This window comes from Dipodomys ordii, unplaced genomic scaffold (genome assembly GCF_000151885.1).
Source record: "Dipodomys ordii isolate 6190 unplaced genomic scaffold, Dord_2.0 Scaffold5, whole genome shotgun sequence".
NCBI classification, from domain to species: domain Eukaryota; kingdom Metazoa; phylum Chordata; class Mammalia; order Rodentia; family Heteromyidae; genus Dipodomys; species Dipodomys ordii.
The window spans coordinates 35204631-35218147 of NW_012267221.1; the positions used below are offsets into that span (position 1 = coordinate 35204631).

Sequence of the window (13517 nt, forward strand, 5' to 3'; positions counted from 1 at the left end):
CCTGTTTCTGAGTGGACTGGCTGGGATGGATAGAGGAGCAGGACAGGTGCTGAAGGAGTTTTCTTGGCTGCAGGGCACATAGTTAGTTGAGTTACAATGGGTGGATAGATGAATCCTGTCCAAAGTCCTTAAACTACCTCCAGGCACGTTGTGGAGGAAATAGATTAACTCTGGGTGTCCAGGAGAAAGGATCAGGGAGCTTCATCTTGTGAGTATGGGACAGTGAAGAATCAGGTGCTGTTTATTATGTGGACACCCAGGGATATAACAGGTGTTCTTTTTATAGCCTGGCTTTGCTCATGCCTGTGAGTTTGGATTTGTCAAGTTTTACTTTATGGAGGGAAATGATGAGGAAAATATGCCATAATTGTAGGAATTCACAAATAACTACCAAGATAGTAACAGTTATATACTGAAGCCCCAAAAAGGATATATAATTATATGTGCCCCTTTTAAAGGGAGGGGAAAGAATGCCACTCAGGACTTCTAAATCAGCACTGTCCTCAGGTAAGAATAGGGGCCAACATCATTGGAAAAGAATGGAAAAGCTCTTCTTGCTAAATTACTTTGGCTGTAGAGTGGTGGGTGTTTCTAATTATGAAGTTTGGGAAGAAAGGATGTGGTTATGAAGTGTGGATTCATTTATAAGGACTAGTCTGCCTTTTCCTCTTTCTGAGTATGCTTCTTTTTCTTCTTCTTTTAAAATTCCTTTACATTCTCTCTACGTCCTATCTCTTTCTCTTTTCCCTTTCAATGTTCCCTTTCTATTATTCTCCTCCCAATGCACATGCAAGATTTGATTTGTAATGTTTTTGTTTATTTGTTTTTTCCCCTGGTGTCTTACTATATTACGCATTCATTCTATCACCTACGTATATATTTAACTCCACATTTTAATGTATAGTAAAATTTGGTACCCAACATTTTATGATAAGGGAAAGTGAAATCTAATGTATAACCAAGAATAATCTAGGAAAAAGGTGCAATTATTCCTGGTGTTGAGGGATCCATAAACTTGAGAACACATTTATTTTCCTACTACAGTGATACAGTGTAAGAATATATTTATTATATCCTCTTGATAAAAATAAAAATGCCAAATGTCTTAAGCACAATAACAATAAAGAAGTCATAATAAAATTATGTGTGCTGTATTTTCCTTATGAAGGAGAAAAGTCATGACATAAGTTTGTTCATTTGTTGTTTTTGCTTCTAAATTAGCTAGAAAAAAAAGATGTCTTTAAATGAAGAGCATATTTCCTTTTGTGGCAATAATAATGTTTGTGACGTGAAATGAGTAAATTAATGTGGCCTTTCATTGGAGTAGTATAATTCTTTGATGGTATATTAATTGAATAGAATAAATAGAAAATACGTTTACATTGTTGGATGTGATGAAGTTTTGCTGCTGTTTTCACATTACTTGTGTAGGTAGATATAAAGATACTTCTTAGAAGAGATGATGTTAGGTTCCCTTTACATGGAAGGAAAAAGTCACACTCAGGCTACCACAGTAATTCAGCAATTCAGGGCTGAAGAACACAGGGGTTCCAGCTGTCTAGTCTCTATGGGAACAAGGCAAGATGGGCTGATTCAGAAATGAGAAGTAGCTTGTATAGCTCTCCTGAGCAGATTCCCTTTCTGACCCCTAGTGACAGAGGTGATTCTCCATCACTAGAATGAAGCTCACCTTTGTCTTAATTCTCCTGGCACAGTAACCCCGGCACTCATTATTTATTATTTATTTAGCGCATGTTTCTTTCCCTTCTTCAAACTCCAGGATGTTTACAGTAGTTCCTTTATCTCCTTTCTTCTCTCCCCCTACTCTTCCTCCTCTTTCCTCCTCCACTCACTTTCTTTTTTTCTCTGTCTCTCTCAGTGTGACACTGTTTTCTGCTTCAGCTACAAATAGAGTAAATCAGAATCTGCAGAGTGTGCTTGGTTCAGCACTTCACTTTCCTTTGTTTAGGTGGAGCTTTGGTTTCTGCGGTGGAGAAGGTGGAAGGCCCTGCTTGAAATTTAGATAATCTAGTTTTAGCTCTGGGGCTCTGGTCTTGTCAGAGGGGGAGGGCTTGGTTTCTGTGGCTCAGGGTAGGATGTTCTAGCAAAAAGAAAAGGGATGGACTTGTGGATGAGATCTGCAGGAATAGTAGGCATTTTCAGAGCACACAGAGTGGTGGCAAGCTACATTAGCATGTGGATTACAGGGTGGATAATCTGTAGTACCTAGCCCTGGGAATATTCACAGTTGACCTTTCAAGTATTTTTACTTTGAATGAAACAATCAGTGAATGTGAAGTAACTACTTTATCATTTATGTTATAAAGTTTTCTTTGCATTGAATATTTTACTTACTAGCTCTTTTTATTTAATTCTCTTCCAATTGAAATTTTATTCCTTTCTTTATGGTTTATTTCAACCCTTAGCTGGGACATAAAAAATATCTAACTGACTTCTACAGGATGTTAAATTTACTTTAACATTAAATGTTTGACTGACTTTAATAGTGTGTAAGACTATTTCAGTTTTTAAAAGTAGTATGGACTGCATCTAAGAGTGTTTTCTCTATCCTGAATAAATTGCTTCTCTGCAAAGTTTCAGAGCTGGAGCTTAGAAATTCTGCAGGTGTTACTCACTAAAAGTACAGTCAGGGGTGTATGTGTGTGTGTGTGTGTGTGTGTGTGTGTGTGTGTGTTTTAAATGTAAGAAGAGGTTTTCTTTCAGTGGTACATATTACTCTGTTTATGGAGAGTTGTTTGATTTTTTTTTTTGACAAGGTAGATCTTTAGACCTACTAAGATACTCCTTTTTTTTTTTTTTAAAAAAAAAAACTTTCTTATCCAACATCTTTTCCTAATGTTCTTGCAAATTTACTATGTACTAGGTTCTTTTATACTAGGCATAAAGAATCTGAAGCAATATTTTTAAAGCTGTTTCAGATACACTGTAAGTTTGTGATTGTTAAGCTTACAGTATAGCTGAAAAGATGAAACTAGATTGAATTCTTACACTTTCCTTGATCAGGCAGCAATTTTCGTTCACTTGTACAAGCATCTGTTTTCTTCTGTAGCAGATGTTCTTGTAGGTGTTAATAGAAAAAGTAAGTTTCATCACCATTTCATTTGACATGGAAAACTTTTTATCTTAGATTAACTTTCTTATATAGGTCCTTGATTTACAATGGGTAAGATTTTTCCTATTCCAGTATTATTAATAAAACCTTAAAGTTCACCAAAAAGTCAAGTCAAATAATAAACAGCTCAGAAGAATTTAGCATGAAAACTAAGGGTGTTATCTTCCAACTATAAGAATGAAGAAATGTTGTGATCTTAGTTTTGATATTAGCTCTATTCTTAGTGTTGATTTTCTTTTTGATAAAGAAGGAGAGTCCAAACCTATAGAGGGGACTAGCATTTTGAAAAATGAAAATATCCTTACAAATTCATTTTCAGAAGTTGACTTAACTTGTACAGACTAGTACTTAGAGATTAAAAATTCAGTGAGATCCAACATCTTAATATAGTGTTATTTATTGTAACATTTACAATAATTCAGGTTTGCCTCCTCCACTTGAATAAAAGCTAAAATTCCTCATGTATACTCCTAGTCCACAATATATGTCGGACACTGGATGGGTTAACTGTTCATTGAATAAGTAAAATGGAGAAGGGAGCTATGGTGGCTCACATCTATAATCCTAACTACTCAGAGGCTTAGATCTGAGAGCCATGGTTCAAATCCTGTCCCAATAGATAAGACTAAGAGACTCTTACCTCCAATTAACCAGCAAAAAGTCAGTAATGAAGCATAGCTCAAGTGGCAGAGTAGCGGCTTTGAGCAAGAAAGCTAAGTTCTTCAGTTTGAATCTAGTACCAATGTGCGCTTGTGCGTGCGTGCGCGCGCGCGCACACACACACACACACAGATCTGGGAAGGATGAGGAAAGAATAATTTTCAAAATTTCCTAGTTGATCATTATAAGTTACTGATGTATCATTTATAAAATGTATATATTATGTAGGAAAAGGTAGATCCATCGAAGAAATAGTAGGTAAGTCATTGATCCTTGTGCTTCTGAGTCAAAGATTTTTGTTATTTCATTTCCCTTTCAAATTTTTTCCCTATAAATGGTTACAGCAAAATATAAAGAAAGATGTGCTCCTAGCTGTATTGTCCTCATCAGTTGCATTAAATGAAGTTTTCATTTTCCAAAAGAAAGTATTGTGCTGATTTGATTTTAAGTGTTTTCATGCACAGCCAAGCAACAAAGACAGGTTTGCTCAATTTTACTAGTGAGGAGTTGCACAGGAAAGTGGTTTCCTGTGGCTGATGGTGTATGAGAATTAGGAAGACTCTTCTTAGATAATTTACTTCTTTTAACTGAGCAGAACTTAGAAATTAGACATCTTTTGTATTATATGATCTTTGATTTTATATGACTTAGTGTTCACAAAGTTTATATTTAAGTGTGAACTCTTTAACACAAGTTATAACTTTTCCCGCATGTACCTTTTGTTCTAGTAAGTTATTTCACATTTGTATAGTATGTACATCACTGGAAGTGCTTTCATACACGAACTCCTTTGAAAAATGCACCCAGGAATGAGGAAGAATAGGGATTACAAATACAAAATTACCAAGTGCTCTATAGGTTATTTTCACTTCCTTTTTATGTACTATAGTGAAAGTTAATAATCTTATTATATTGACACTTTTATTTTATCTTAATATTTCTGTTAATAAAAAAGAAGTGTTCTGTGCCTAGTCTGTGTATGTGGACCTTAGGAGCTTAAGCTTAAATAAAAGGATTGCAATCTTCTTGTTCACAGATAGTGATCTTTGTGAATCACAGAGTAATTGAAAAAGTTAGAGATATTTTAAAAGTTTTGCTGAGACAGAAAAGATGTCTCCCTTTGATGAGGAACATTTGAAAGAAGAGAAAAATGTTTGTAGTTGGGTAAATGTAACTTGTTCTTTATAAGCATGCATTTCATGTATTCACTTAATAGCAAAGACTATATATTTTATGGGGCTGGGAGAGGGAGTGATTGAAATTTATATTTATAATAAGTAGCTTGTTTCTTCAGAGAAGAGTTTGGGCAGTCTTTATGAGTTTGATTGTTTGCTACTAGAGAGAAAAATGGAGATGAAAATTCTAGAGAGAATCAGGTACCTTTCAGGAGCAACGAATGTTTAGATAGACAGAAGATATATTTGAACTTCCTTAAGAGAATGGTCTCAATGATGAAAAACAACTTTTTAAAGTTAAACTTCATTGATTTAATAGTTTATATATATTCCAGAGAACTTCTCTATATCCGATGGTATTTTTGTTTCCAGGATATTGTCTACCATCCAATCTTCAAATGAAATTGTAAAATTGTAGACCTAGTTTTCTGACATATTCATAAGTGTCACATAAAAAGTTGGGCTGTACCGTGGGGGAGGGACATACAAAGCAACAAAGAAATACATTATAAATATGTTAGAAACAATAGCAAGAAAGAAAAAAAACCATTTGAATCCTTACCTTGGGATTCATTTTGCTTAACATCAACTTATCTGACCATTTCTGCTTGTCTCAGACATATACTAGTTATTGCAAATAAGGGAAACCATGGGACCTATGTTTCTTTGGGCCTGGCTTACTTCACTTAATAGAATTTTTTCCAAGTCTTTCCATTTCCTAACAAATGGGGCAACTGTATTTGATGTTGGGGCAACTGTATTTGATGTTGGTATAATTTGTGGAGAGGAAGGGAAAAAACAAAATTTAACATTGTTTAAATTAGGATACAGGTAGATCTATTGCAACAATTTGATGTATAAGATGTTATGTTGAAAATGAATTTTACAACCTTGGCGTGGAGCAGGGGGTGGGAGGGGGATGGGAAGGGATGGGAAGGGGAAATAAAGGAGGAGGCAACAATGCTTGATAAGAAATGCATTCATTACCATGCCATGTAATTGTAACCCCTCTGTACGGTATTTTCACAATTAAAAAAAAAAGTTGGGCTTACAATTCTAGTTGTATATGTAATGACAGTTCAGGTGTTCATCTTTAAATAAGCCATTCAGATACCATGTTGAAAAGATGTTAAAAAGTTCAGGTGCTACAGCACATAAATTGTTTACAAAGTTGTGATCAGTTAGTAGAAGTTGGTTTATTTACTATTATGCCTGTACAGACTAACAAGGAACCAAAGTATCATTTAAAGTAGAAAAAGACAGGAACACATTTTCCAGCAATCAATAAGCATTTTATTTACTTATATTATAAAGTATAATATTAATTCATCATTAATGAAGAAATTTTATTTATTTTGGGTTAGTTTTTTAAATTACAAGATACTCCATATCATATACTGCATATCTAATTTGGAAAATCATTCATGTGTCTCCTAAATCTGTTAATTTACAGTTTAAAAAATTTACAACTTAAAAAACCCTTTTTAATCTTCAGCAGAAGTGATGATATAATTAACTCATATTCTAACCTTCATGTGGTGAGGAGCGCTCATGTCGTAAGCAAGTATAAAAGTTTTGAATTATGTGAGTTCTTTCTTCATCAAAAACTTAAATTTTCATTTGTAAATCTATATCCCTTTAAACCACAGATATCTTCAAAACACAAAACACCATTAGTTTAGAAAACTAATTAAAAGCCAGTTAAATCACAAAATATTTGGAAATCATAAGCAAAAGTTCTAGAATAGTACTTCAGGCATTGCTGGATCCAGGCATTCAGATACTTCTTTCTCTTTATTTCCCTGAGCTAGATGCATTTCAAAGCAAGAAACATATAGTCAATGCCAAGTCAAGAGACCAAGCAGTCAGCCCTCCCATTAAGCAAGCAAGTAGACATGAGTTACTTTTTTGTTATTTTTAGTTTTAGCAAAAGGTATTCATCTTATCTTTTAACTGTGCCCATGTTTCCACTCACAAGTGAATGTCACAGAATAAAAGAGAGAAAGAAGAGAAAAGAAAAGGAAAAAGAAAATCAGAGTCAAAGTTCTGTTTTTGTATATTTTAAAGTTTAGAATCTGTTGAAGGTAAATAAGGAGATAAGGAAGCTTTATTCTAACATTCTTTTCAAATTAAATTGAACTATTATTAAATTTGGCCCTATGTAAAAAAGGCAAATGACTTTGAAAGCCTCTTATGATCATCAATAAAGATGGTTTATATGTCATGTTGAAATGTGGAAATACCTTTTGTCCTGATTCATTTATCAATGTCGATTTGATTTATTTGGCTTTATTGCATGTTGAACATCTGAAGATACAAGTGTCACATTTGCAGGTTGAAGCATCTAGTCATATTACAATAATAATAATAATAATAATGTTTTTCTTAAGTTTTTACTGTTGGGAAAAATGTAAGTGTTGATAAGGGAAATAATGTCCTTCATTTAATTTCCTATACAACTGCAAATTGCATGAAAATGTGTAATATGTACAAAAAAGGATCAAATTGAATACATGGTGTCAGACTAAATTTTTGAAAGTCATTTGAATTGGAAATTGGGATGTTTTACTTTAAAGTAAAAATATGTTCAAAAGAGTAGCTTATAAGCCAATCATATTTTGCAAGATTATTCAAATTACTCTTTCTATGAACAATTTTAATCATATCAAAAATAGAATAATAGCTCCAATTCAGAATATAAGTCATTTTCCCGCAAGGCAAAAGACAGAACTTGGCATAAGTTAGTTCTTATTTTTGATGTGGGTATTTTTATGCTCTTCTTTATTCTGTCAAATTGCATAAAATATTCTACTCTTAAGACTATTTCCTGAAGGAAGGCTGGGCTTCATTCAGTAAGAGAAGGAAACAAAAGCTCTGGAAATGTTCCTTGGAACCATACATTTAAGATATTTCTTTGGGGCTGGGAAGGTAGCTCAGTGGTAGAGCGCTTGCCTTGTATGCCTGAGGCCCTGAGTTCGATTCCTCAGCACCACATAAGCAAAAAGAAAAAAGCCAGAAGTGGTGCTGTGGCTCAAGTGGTAGAGCGCTAGTCTTGAGCTGAAGAGCTGAGGGACAGCGCCTAGGGCCAGAGTTCAGGCCCCATGACCGGATCCCCCCCCCAAAAAAGATATTTCTTTGTTTTAATAGTTTAGAATGGGATTTATCTAATAGTTTAAGTTAATAGTTAATTATGTTATCTTCAATAATTTCTCTTTAAGTTTTGGTAAGATCAAAATTTGTTATACATTGATAAATTAGTTTTGTCCTGAAAAGGAACTGATTTTACTATCTTTTCTACTCTCACCTAACACAAACACAGAAGAAAAACATATCTGCTAAATCACTCTGGAAATCATGAAATGGTTTCATGGTTATCTTCTGTGTGTGTGTGTGTGTGTGTGTGTGCGTGCGCACGAACACGCCAATTCTGGGACTTGACATCAGGGCTTAGGTGCTATCTCTGAGCTTTTTGGTCTACCAGTTGAGCCACAGCTTCACTTCTGGTTTTTGATAATTAATTGGCAATAATTGTCTCACAGACTTTCTTGTCTGGGCTGGCTTTAAACTATGATCCTTAGATCTCAGCCTACTGAGTAGTAAGGATTATAGTTGTGAGCCACCAGCATCTGGCTTCCCAGTTTTTGCTATATGATGTGATTGATATTTTCTGTCCTGGATGACCAGACCTAGTTCTAGAATTGAAAGTATGTGACCAAGCAGGCTTTACATTCTTAGTAAAGATAATATGAATTTTATATACTCTAAAATCCAGTGATTGGTAACAAAATTCCGTATGATTTCATTAAAAATAGCGTTATTTGATGGGCAAACAATTCTTTATCAGTATACTTATAAAATATCTACAAGTGATTTTTACAATAAACCTTGTTTGTAATTTAATTTAAAAAATTGCTGTCTTTTAAGGGGGAATGTTTGGCTGATCTGCCTATACACCTTCTCCATTAGTGCTTCCTGTAACACCAACAATGCTTGCGGGGGTCCAGTTCCTGAGTTTCTGTCAAGGATGGGGAAAGACCTGCTCAAGGACAATGAGTCTGGTTATATCTTTTTTAAAAAAATAATTTACTTTGTTGTTATTATGGAGGTGATGTACAGAGGGATTGTGATTACATGAGTTAGATAATCAGTAATGTCCTTCACCATAGTGTCTTCTATTCCCTCATTCTCTCCCAGTTCCTCTCTCCTATCTCCACCCACAAGTTGTATGGTTCACTTCCATCAATGTCCAGTGAGCTCCTGAGAAGACTGATATATTTCTCTTTCACTGATTCAAGGCTACCTGTGTTTATCCTTTTGTATGGCTTTCAAGTGATGTTATAAATACTGCAGTAAGCATTGGCAGAAAAAAATGTTCCTCACCATGAAAAGATTGTTTGGCCACCAAAGACAACTTTGCCAACTAAAGTAGCTAGGAAGTCTTGGGGAATTAACACCCCTGGAAGCCTACTGTACCATTCTTTAGGCTGCTGTTACCCACACTGGTGTTGCTAGGCCTGGTAACGCTCTGTCTCCACAGACTTGTCTCACTTCTTTTCTCCTTATTGCTGTTTCCTAAGATCATCTCCTAAATAAACTTCTTGAAACTAAATTGTTACCTCAGAGTTTGCCTCTGGAGCAACTTATACTAAAATCTCTACTTTATAACTAAAATTACGTTAAAAAAATTTAAAAAAAGGACCATGGATAAATCAGTTTCCACAGATGATTATGCCTGAGGTGAAAAAGTACAGTTTTCACATTGTTAAGATGGCGGAGATGCAGACACTGAAGCAGGAATGAATAATATTTGACATCTGTCTTTGAAGAAAGTCAAAAAGCAAGTTCATCTGACATCACTAATATCTGTGTCAAAGTGTTTGCTTCAATCTTAGGAAGACAGGACTAAAGTTATATGTTACCTCACTTAAAAAGTGGTTTTGGCAAGAACAGACTATTTTATGAAATTTCCTGGTATGTCTGAATTTATATTAGAAGTTATTTGAAGTGCATAGATTAAGGGAACACAATTTGTGCTGTTGTCTTTTTCTGAAAAGACATCTTCATTTCTGTGTTGAGAAAAGGTCTTTCTTAACTAACAGCCTTATTATCATGCATATAGCACAAAAATGAATAAAGGGATAAGCTATCATTTCTCCAGCCAAGGAAGTGAAATGAAGATGAAAAAACATGAATGTTTTCTAATATTTGGTTTTACGTTCATAGTATAATGAACAAGGCATGTATCTGGTTGGTCTAATTAAGATAGGAAGGAGCTATTTGTATAGCTCAAGAGAAAGATGTAGATTTCTCTCTCTTCTCTCCTCTCTCCTCCAACTTTTATTGTGTGATAACACTAATGTATCTGACTTAAGACAGTTATTGTTTAGCATTTCCACAATTTGCCACCATCCAGAAATCTAACTCAATTACCAATGAAAAAATGTATGTTTTATTATTTTCATAAGAAACGTAACAAGAATTTCAGAAGCAACCTTTAAATTCCTTGATTAAATGTACTAAGTACAATTTTAATTTTATTTGTAGGTATATGTGATTCCATCTGATATACTTAAGAGGAAAAGTGTCAGAGGGACTGTTCTGGTGCAGCTGTATGATTGAAGTTCCGTGGAGCTGTGTGTCTGCATTTTTTCCACTCTATTTTGGCAAACTCAGGTAAGAAGAAGTAATTACTTTTATATTTCCGAGTGCTTTATCTTGTACTGAGTATTTAAGATATTACTTTGTTGTCCAAAATGGCCAAATACAAAATATAGAATAAAAGGCAGCAGTGAATACCGTTCTTTGAAAGTAACTGTTGCAATCATTTTGTTTTATATCATTCCTTTTTTTTCCATTTACAAAAGTGGTGATGCTAGTATCTGAATTCTTTGATGCTTGTTAAAAATTATTTTTGCAGCAAATCTTTTTTTGTTGTATTCTTTGAAACTCTAAATAGCAGTGTCATAGTTCCACTGTTTTTTATATGCAGCACCAGTGAGTTAAACATAGTTTTGTGGCATTTATATTTAATATTCACTGACTATCCTGATAGAAAGATTGATGTATACATGACAAAAATACCATCAACTAGTTCAATGACTATGATGGTTAAGGTGTTTTAATTCTTATTGCTGAGTTTTCTTGCTGAAGGTAGGAATGAGATGCAGTTTTTATCAGTTTAAAAATGGTTAATGATTAATATGATTAATGATTAGTATGATCAATACATTAATCATATTTCCTCATTAATTAATTGTTTACCATATTTTCTCATTCAGTTGATTGCTGTAACAGTACTGAATTAAAAATTCAAAATTAAGAATCTTTGTTTTTTTTTATGGTACTGGGACTTGTACTCAGGGTCTCCTCACTGTCATTTAGTATTTTTGTTCAAGACCAGCACTCTACCACTTGAGCCACAACTGCATTCTGGCTTTTGATGGTTAGTTCCTTAGATATCAGTCTTCTGAGTGGCCAGGATTACAGTTTTGAGTCATTGGCCCCTACCTAGATTTTAATTTTTTTATTCTCTTTCTTACATATACTCAATAAATATTTTCCTTTACATAACATGGCTGGGAAGAAAGTGACTATTTATCTGTCATTTATTGATTTCTGTCTGCATTTTATTTTGCCATGCCATTACACGATGTTGATTTTTTATTCTCTTTCTTACATATACTCAACAAATATTCTCCCTTACATAATGTACCTGAGGAGAAAGTGACTATATGTCTGTCATTTATCTATTTCTATTTACCTTTAATTTTACAATACCATTTCAAGTGCCTTGTTTGATTGCAAGTACTCATTCACTCAACTGTTGTTTGTTGTAGACGTAATTACACTACTTCTTTACCACTGTGATTAAGCAATGATAGGAATGATGATTGAGATTAAGGACAGAAAGGCACACAGATAGTTCCTTGTTATAACTAACTTTCAATAAAAAATACATTTCAGTGACTTAGAGACAGGATATGTGAAGTGCCAAGAAAGAAGGCAAAGGACAGTTGCTGGTGATGAAACTTCGAAATTGGGATGAGGAGCAGTTCACAGTTAAGAGAGAAGCTTTGTTTTAGGCAGTAAATCAAAATAGAGTATCCACTTGAAAAAAGGTACAGGGCTGGAAAAATACAGAGGATGTTGAGGAAATTGGAAAAAAAACAGGGTAGAAGTAACAGAGTTGTGGGCAATAAATTCTGTGATTTGGATGTTAGGTAGGTATTCCCATTTTATCATTACCTAGAGAGGAAAGATTGTGGGGAGAACAAGATAGTTAATGCTATCTTTAAATGACTTTAATCTAGTTGAGATATGTTTCTGAATAAAGGAAAGAAAAGTGCATCATAAAAGTCAGGCTTTTCTTTTCCTTTCTTTATATTTATCATTTGCTGAATACTTGTTATTTGTTATGCAGCGAACTACATACTGTAAGCAACACAAGAGATGAAGAAGATGTAATTTCTTCCCTGAGGATTTTGTAGTGTAGTCCCTGAAACAGTATACCGGTGAATGCCACCATAGCTGTCATTGCACAACAGAATCACACTCAAGGAACAACTAGTGGGCATTTGTGTATGCCACCCTGTGGGTATTGCAAGGGCTACAGTACCAATCAATTTTTCCCCAAGACATTGATGCTGATCAAGGTTACCCACAAACTTAAATATTCTTCCTTGGAATGAAAATAAAAAGCAGTGGAACTTAATCGAAGGCAAGAGAAGTGGCAGTGAAAAAGGTTGTGATGGATGACATTTAGACAGATGACATTTGGAGGGTGGCAGGTGAAGGAAAGGGGGCATGTTTGCGGGATTAACAGAAATGGGATAAACAGAACAAAAAATGAGACTTGTGTTGGTAAAATTAGTTTGGTTTCGAACACCAAGGACATCTGATGTCCCTTCTTCTGTTACAATGCTACATGCCACCAAAGAACACCAAAAGCTGGAAAAGTAAAGAACGAACTCCGGCACAGTTTGCTTTTAAGACCACCAGTGGCAATTGTGGTGTGTTTATGCAGTCATATGAAATGAATGTACCACTATTTTTTAGTCTCTTATTTTTATCTTAGTTTTTTTTTTTTTTTTTTGGGTCCGGTCGTGGGGCCTGAACTCTGGGCCTGGGCGCTGTCCCTCAGCTCTTCAGCTCAAGGCTAGCGCTCTACCACTTGAGCCACAGCGCCACTTCCGGCTTTTTTCTTTTTGCTTATGTGGTGCTGAGGAATCGAACCCAGGGCCTCAGGCATGCAAGGCAAGCGCTCTACCACTGAGCCAACTTCCCAGCCCTATCTTAGTTTTTTTAAAAAAATGTTTGTTATCTGTAGTTGTCCAAGGGAGATGTCATTTAACAAAGCAGTTTATTAATATAATGGATATTGATTGGTGTCACCTCCTTCAACATTCTCATGCCCCTTAGACCTACCCCTTTACTTACTTTTCTTAAGTTTGTGGGATATATAATGAATTATTGACTGTATACTTTCTTCTCTTCCCTTCTTTATTCATCCAAACCTCTCCTATTGGCCCTTCCCACCTTCATGTATGTAC

General features: G+C 34.7%; 1 protein-coding gene across 2 annotated transcripts in view; it reads left to right on the top strand.

Moving 5' to 3' along the window:
• Positions 1-13517, top strand: part of Gulp1 (GULP, engulfment adaptor PTB domain containing 1) — a 240301-nt gene that overhangs the window by 76145 nt on the left and 150639 nt on the right. For both annotated transcript variants that reach the window (XM_013027918.1, XM_013027924.1), the window contains exon 2: positions 10513-10641. The gene's annotated coding sequence lies outside the window, so the exon portion shown is untranslated. The remainder of the gene's footprint in view (positions 1-10512; positions 10642-13517) is intronic.